The sequence below is a fragment of the Leuresthes tenuis genome, unplaced genomic scaffold (assembly GCF_036924035.1).
Source record: "Leuresthes tenuis unplaced genomic scaffold, fLeuTen1.0.hap1 SCAF_8, whole genome shotgun sequence".
NCBI classification, from domain to species: domain Eukaryota; kingdom Metazoa; phylum Chordata; class Actinopteri; order Atheriniformes; family Atherinopsidae; genus Leuresthes; species Leuresthes tenuis.
Window position 1 is genome coordinate 35,736,018 of NW_027325362.1, and position 7,878 is coordinate 35,743,895.

Consider the following 7,878-nt stretch of genomic DNA (forward strand, 5'->3'; position numbering starts at 1 on the left):
TGTCGTCGCTAGCTCTGATATACACAGGATTAACCCAAGTTTGTCTGAAAAGTGTTCCAAGTGTCAGGTAGAGGTGGGAAGCTATAGGCACTGTGTGTGGACATGTATCCATGTTGAGGAGTACTGGGGTAAAATTGTTGGCAAACCTAATTAGATTTTTAATGTCCAGCTTGATGCTGATCCTCAGGTTCTGCTCCTCGGCTTGCCCAGTCGTCATATCAAAGGGTCCCATCAAAGAAGGCTGCTCGGTATTCTTACATTTGCTGCTCGGAAAAATATATTGCTTAGATGGATCGATAATGCTCCACCTACAATTAGGGGTTGGCACAAAGTTGTATTTGATTTACTACCAATGGAATAACTAACGTACAGATTCAAATGTAAGATGGATGATTTTAGTAGGATTTGGACCCCTTTCTTTAAGTATGCAGGTAAAAGACTCACAACCATTGTATTAAATTCAATTCAATTCAATTTTATTGTAATCATAATCCAATTAATTCATATAGAGCCAATTCAAAAAATTAATATCCGAGCTAAGGAAACCAACAGATTGCACCGAAACGTGTCTTCAGTCCAATCTCCCGTCCTGAGCCTGAGGGACTGTGGAAAGGAACGACTCCCTTTTAACAGGAAGAAACCTCTGGCAGAACCAGAACCAGGAAGGGTGGCCATCCGCCTCGACCAGCTGGGGTTTGAGAAGACAGAAAAGAGGGAAAAGAGGGGGGAAAAACACCATAACGCCATTCAAAGGATACCTGTTGGAACAGGGAAACATACGTTAAAAACCACAATAATGTCACATGGACATAATATCAATTGTGAAATTAAACAGGAGGAAAAAGAGAGCAAAGTGAGGAAAGGTGTGACAGATGAGGTACCCCAGCAGTCTAAGCCTATAGCAGCTTAACTATGGGATGTTTCAGGATTACCTGAGCCATCCCTAACTATAAGCTTTATCAAAAAGGAAAGTTTTAAGCCTAATCTTAAAAGTGGAAAGGGTGTCTGCTTCCCGGACATTTACTGGCAGCTTATTCCACAAGAGAGGGGCCTGATAACTGAAGGCTCTACCTCCCATTCTACTTTTAGAAACTCTGGGAACAACAAGTAAACCTGCAGCTTGGGAGCGAAGTGCTCTGTTAGGAAAATATCTTACAATTAAATCTTTAAGATATGATGGAGCTCGGTCATTAAGAGCTTTATATGTGAGAAGAAGAATCTTAAATTCTATTCTGAATTTAACAGGGAGCCAGTGAAGAGAAGCTAAAACTGGAGAAACATGATCTCTCCTGTTAGTTCTCATCAGAACTCTGGCTGCAGCATTTTGGATCAGCTGGAGGCTTTTCAGAGAATATGTGGGTCAGCCCAATAATAAGGAATTACAGTAGTCCAATCTTGAAGTAACAAATGCATGAACTAGTTTCTCTGCATCACCCTGAGACAGGATGTTCCTGATTTTAGCAATATTACGAAGGTGAAAGAAGGCAGTCCTAGAAACCTGTTTTATATGTGCGTCAAATGATAAATTCTGGTAAAAAATAACTCCAAGGTTCCTCACTGTAGAACTAGAAGCCAAGGAAATACCATCTAGAGTAACTATATAACTAGACAATTTCTCCCTGAAGTGCTCAGGTCCAAAGAGAACAACTTCAGTTTGTCTGAATTTAGAAGCAGGCAGTTCTGAGTCATCCAGGTCTTTATGTCATTAAGACAGGCTTGTAGTCTGACCAACCTGTAGGTTTCATCTGGTTTCATAGATAAGTACAGCTGAGTATCATCAGCATAACAATGGAAATTTATGCCATGCTGTCTGATAATGTTACCTAATGGAAGCATGTATAAAGTAAAAAGAATTGGTCCAAGCACAGAACCCTGAGGAACTCCATGACTTACTCCAATGTGTGAGGAAGATTCTTCATTTACAAGAACAAACTGGAATCTATCAGATAAATATGACTTAAACCAGCCTAATGCAGTTCCTTTAATCCCAATAACATGTTCAAGTCTCTGTAACAGAATGCTGTGATCGATCGTATCAAATGCAGCACTGAGATCCAACAGGACAAGCCCAGAAACAAGTCCGCTATCAGAAGCTAACAGGAGATCATTGGTAACTTTCACCAGTGCTGTTTTTGTGCTATGATGCACTCTGAATCCTGACTGAAACTCTTCAAACAGATTATTTCTATGTAAATGATCACAAAGTTGAACTGCAACTATTTTTTCAAGAACTTTAGACAAAAAAGGGAGATTGGATATAGGTCGATAATTAGCCAACACTTCTGAATCAAGAGTAGGTTTTTTAAGTAAAGGTTTAATTACAGCAACCTTAAAAGTCTGAGGTACATATCCTATCAACAAAGACCGATTGATCAAATCCAAAATGGAAGTGTCAATTAAAGGGAAAACCTCCTTGAACAGTCTGGTTGGGATTGGGTCTAACATACAAGTTGATGGTTTAGAAGAGACTATTGCTGTTGTTAGCTCAGAAAGATCAACTGGACAGAAGCTGTCTAAATACAAATCAGGTTCGAAAGATACTTCTAAAGCTGCTGTATTTGATGATACATCAGTGATAATAATGGGAAGGATTCCATTAATCTTCTCTCTGATAGAAACAATTTTATTGATGAAGAATCTCATGAAATCATCACTGCTGAGAGTTAAAGGAATACATGGCTCAACAGAGCTCGGACTCTTTGTCAGCCTGGCAACAGTGCTGAAGAGAAACCTGGGATTATTCTTATTCTCTTCTATCAATAATGAATAATAAGCAGTTCTAGCTTTACGAAGTTCTTTCTTATACGTTATTAAACTATCTTTCCAGACTAATTGAGACTATTCTAAATTAGAGGAACGCCACTGTCTCTCCAGCTTTCTTGCAGTCTGCTTTAACGCACGCAGCTGTGAATTATACCAAGGAGCCAACCTCTTCTGACTGATTACCTTCCTTTGTAACATTGTCCAGTTTTGTACGCATTGAAGCTATAGTGCTGTCAACAAGAGAGTCAAGTTCTACTGGAGTAAAATTTAGGTAGCCGTCCTCTGTCATATCAGCACATGGCAGTGAAGAAAAGGATGATGAAATCAACTCTTTAAATCTGGTTACAGCATTCTCTGACAGACACCTTCTATATGTAGAATTCTTCTCAGAAACCGTGTAGTCAAGTAATGTAAATTCAAAAGTTATTAAAAAATGGTCAGACAAGACAGGGTTATGAGGGAACACTGTTAACTGTTCACTCTCAATGCCATAAGTCAGCACAAGGTCAAGGGTATGATTAAGGCAGTGAGTAGGTCTGTGAACACTTTGAGAAAATCCAATAGAGTCTAATATAGAATTAAAGTTAATATTTAGGCTGTCATTTTCAACATCTACATGAATATTAAAGTCACCCACTACAATGACTTTATCTGTACTCAGCACTAACTGGGATAAAAACTCTGAGAATTCAGACAGAAACTCAGAATAAGGGCCAGGTGGACGATACACAACAACAAACACAAGAGGTTTTTGTGATTTCCACTTTGGGTGGGAAAAACTGAGAATCAGAGATTCAAAAGAGCTAAAACTAATCTTGGGTCTAGGACTGATTAGTAACCCTGATCTGAAGATAGCTGCCACTCCTCCTCCTCTGCCTGTGGTTGGAGGAACATGAACATTTAAATAGTCAGAGGGAGTTGATTCATTAATGCTAACATGATCCTCCTGCTGCAGCCAGGTTTCTGTAAGACAAAATATATCAAAATGATGATCACAGATCAAATCATTCACTAACAGAGACTTCGAAGGGAGAGATCTAATATTCAGCAAACCACATTTAATAGTTTGATGTTTTTGTTCAGTTAAAGTTTTTGTTTTAAATTTGTTTTGCACAAGAGGATTTTTTCCTTTTGTGTTTTTTGATTGGGGGGGGGGGGGGGCAGCATCAGGTGGGAAGCCGCAGAGACGTGTGTAAGACTACAACTCTGCATCCTGGTCTCAACCCTGGGATGTCATGTTTTTGGATGACTAATAAATTCGTCCATATTTCTAGAAATGAGAAGAGCTCCTTCCAAAGTGGGATGGATGCCGTCTCTCCTCATCAGACCAGGTTTTCTCCAGAAAGATTGCCAATTATCTATGTAGCCCACGTTGTTTGCTGGACACCATCTAGACAACCAGCGATTGAATGAAGACATGCGGCTAAACATGTCATCACTGGTCAGATTTGGCAGGGGTCCAGAGAAAACTACGGAGTCCGACATTGTTTTGGCAAAATTACACACCGATGCAACATTAATTTTAGTGACCTCCGATTGGCGTAACCGGGTATCATTACCGCCGACGTGAATAACTATTTTACCGTATTTACGCTTATCCTTAGCCAGCAGTTTTAAATAGGATTCTATGTCGCCCGCTCTGGCCCCTGGAATGCATTTGACTATGGTCGCTGGTGTCGCTAATGCCACGTTTCTGACTATAGAGCTGCCAATTACCAGGGTTTTGTCCTCAGCGGGTGTGTCGCTGAGTGGAGAAAATCTATTTGAAACGTGGACAGGTTGATGGTGAACCACGGGCTTGACTTTAGGACTATGACTCCTCTTCCTGACAGTCACCCAGCCACTCTTAAGTCCCGGCTGCTCGGGATCTGCTCGGGGACGACTAACAGAGCTAGCTACGCTAGGTGGCTCCGCACTGACTAAAGGGGCCTGGCTCGCTATCGGGTGGTTTTCAACAGTGCAGAGCCGAGCTTCCAATTCAGATAACCTTGCCTCCAAAACTACAAAAAGACTACATTTGTTACATGTACCATTACCACTAAAGGAGGCAGAGGAGTAACTAAACATCTGACACACGGAGCAGGTGAAAGCAGGAGATAGAGGAAGAGAACTGGTAGCCATGCTAAGCTAGAGAACCAGACACACCGCTAAAAAGTGAAAAATAAAAACTAAAGATCAGTAAGAGTGAGCGTTAGAATATAACAAGTATGGGATAGAGTTAACTATGCAAGATGCGAAAATTATAGGGAGAAATAACAGATTGTTAGTAGTTCAAGAAGAGCGAGAACTGTCACAGTGCACACACAAAGCAACAGGAAGTGATGCAATACGTCTTACCGCAAAGCAGTATCGCGGCCTCAGGAGACTGCCCCATGCACTCTTTGAGAAACTCCCCTTCAGAGAAAGGCTTGCTGGTCTTTGCTAATTTGAATGCCAGCATATAACCGTCGTGCTTGATTCTCGGATGGCACTTTGTCGGATAAAGGTGTTTTGCTGAGCCTGCAAGCTGCCAACCTCTGAGTGGTAGCTGTCCATTCTTACGCTGACTGGTTGTTAGCATGTTTGGTGGAAAAGTGACGGCTGGTGTTGTATTCCTTTAGAGCCGCAACGGTTTTGTGGCATATAAGACAAACAGCCTCTGACTGGACTTCAGTGAAAAAGTATTTAGTTGTTCTTTCCTTATGAAACTCTCGGCACTCACTGTTGACTTTTCTTTTCTTTGGCCCACTCATTGTTGCAGATGTGTTCAGAGCAGTAGAAGAGTGATGATAACAGAGCAGCCCGGGCTCCGCAAAATCAAGTCAAGGTCAAATGAATGCAGTCATAATTATGATATGATTTGATTTGGACAATTCTGTACCAATCTTCGGCAGGCCGGATTAAAAGGACTAACGGGCCTGATGTGGCCCGTAGTTTGCCCTCCCCTGTGATATAGTTTTGTGTGGTCTAACATGTGGTGTTTTTTAATGAGTGACCATACTTAAATCCCAGTATCGCTTTAAATTCTGTTCATATTGGACTATTTTTCAGCTCACAGCTTACATCCAGTGCCACTGTTAATTCAATTCAATTCAATTTTATTAATATATAGCATCAAATTACAAGAAATGTCATCTCAATGCACTTCAAAGACGAAATCCTATTCAAGCCAATTAGAATCAAATTCATTGTAATACAATCATAATCCAATCAAATCCAATTAATTAAATTACAAATTAGTCCAATTCATACATACAAAGCCAAAGTATCCTCTGGAAACCAACAGATTGCACCGAAACTTGTCTGCGTTCCAATGCCCCATCCTGAGTGTGGCGAGTGCAGGTAAGCAGAAAGTACGGATATGGTAGTTATGTGGGTGACTCAGTATAGACCATAAAGTATCTAAGGGTGTTTAGGTTGATTAATCTGTCACGTCAGTGCTCCTTTGCTGTTGCTTATTGTCTGGATCCACGGATAGATAAATGCAATGCACTTCAGAATTGTTAGGACTTTGATTTTGGATTCTTTAGTCAAACCAAATGTCTTGAAGACAGTAAAGTAATGTTGAAGTCATTTCTGAAGTACACCTTCTTGCCTGTGTACACCTGATTTGTAAATCTGAAATGTATGTTATGTGAGGATTACAGAGCTAGGTGTATTGTAGATATTGTCTAATTTCTGAGGCTTTCTTTTCTTTTTTACAACTTTTCCACCTTGGTACACCTTACAACACTTTTCTGTGATAATTCAAGGCTTCTTTTCATCCATCTTTTTTCTATTCCCGTTTAATCCAATTTAGGGTCAAGGAGGGTCACATACAGCAGATAAACACCCCTGCATCAGCCTGGGAAAGTCCGCTGTTTCCTCTCTGTTCTGCTGGTGTACAAGTGTTCAAGTACAAGTGTAGGTATATGTATCTTAGCTGTTCAAAGCAAAAACAATGCTCCTGCTTTTAAGATAAAGCAATGTAATGTGGTTGCTACATTTCTCTGGACGTCACACATTGTGTACTGTTATTTGGTGGTGGACACACACCTACCTCCCGAAGGCTGCAGTATGACATCTTGTACACTGCAAAATCAGAAGAAATATGCTCGGCAACTTCAGCAGCTTATTAAGCTAAGTTAACATTTTTGGCCAATACCTAAATACATTTAAAATGAATTTGAAGCACTTTTCACAGCCCTGTGGAAGGCCTCAGAAGCACCTTACTATGGATTTTTTTCTGCAAGGATTTTCCTTTACCTACAAGACCAAATGTGTCTCCTTACATTGCCCAAGCATTAATTCTAACCATCAATCTGTACTCAGTGACAACATAAATGGCTCAACACAAAGTAAATGACTACTGAATAAGAACTCAAGCTTTAAAAATAAAGAAACAAACAAACAAAAATACACCCTCCAAACCCTGAAGAATTTAGGGAATCACAGACTTTATCCATACCACAGCTACAGTTATCTTGTTAAATTGTTACAAAACAACTACAACTCAAAATAGTTTGCTTTAGAAAGGCTGCTCTGACCCCTGTCTGAAAAAAACTGCCTCTATTCAGGGTTCCTCCTGCTCACTATAATAGATTCCTTTGTGAACTCTCATATAACAGCTGAATCCATTTATTATGAAGGTCGAAACATATTGTAGTATTCAAAACTGTTTTATTATGGAGGTCAAATAGACTTAAAATATATGACTTCTTCAAAAAGAGAGTGAACAGCTAAAGTTCTCAAAACCTTTTGGCAGTTTTGTTTGTCTCTGCCTGCAAGAACTCTTACTGTATGTTAAACCACAATGTTGGGTTGTGTTCTTGTTGAACATTCATATATTCTTTTTGCTTCAGCAGCATACTTGACAATTCTTCTGTTCTTCTGTGCTGATGCTGAATTGTTCTTGATGGAAATGCATTCTAGCCAACTGCCAGGGGTCGCATTTGTTGTGTAAGCATTCCTCAGGGGAGCCATTTTTCTTTTACCACCTACATCTGTACCTCACTAATTCATGACCTGTCTATAAATGCTTTGTTAGAAACAATGCCACCCCCAAAGCTACTGGCTTAAAGATCAGAAAAAGAAGCACTGTCATTTGCAAATTTCCTTTGACAAACACAGATAATTACAGGAATTAGCCTGCTATTT

At 40.0% G+C, this 7,878-nt stretch overlaps 1 pseudogene; it reads right to left on the reverse strand.

Annotated features, from left to right (window-relative positions):
- Positions 1 to 943: 943 nt before the first annotated feature.
- On the reverse strand, positions 944 to 5,323 carry LOC140312520 (uncharacterized; annotated as a pseudogene).
- Between the last annotated feature and the right edge of the window lie 2,555 nt (positions 5,324 to 7,878).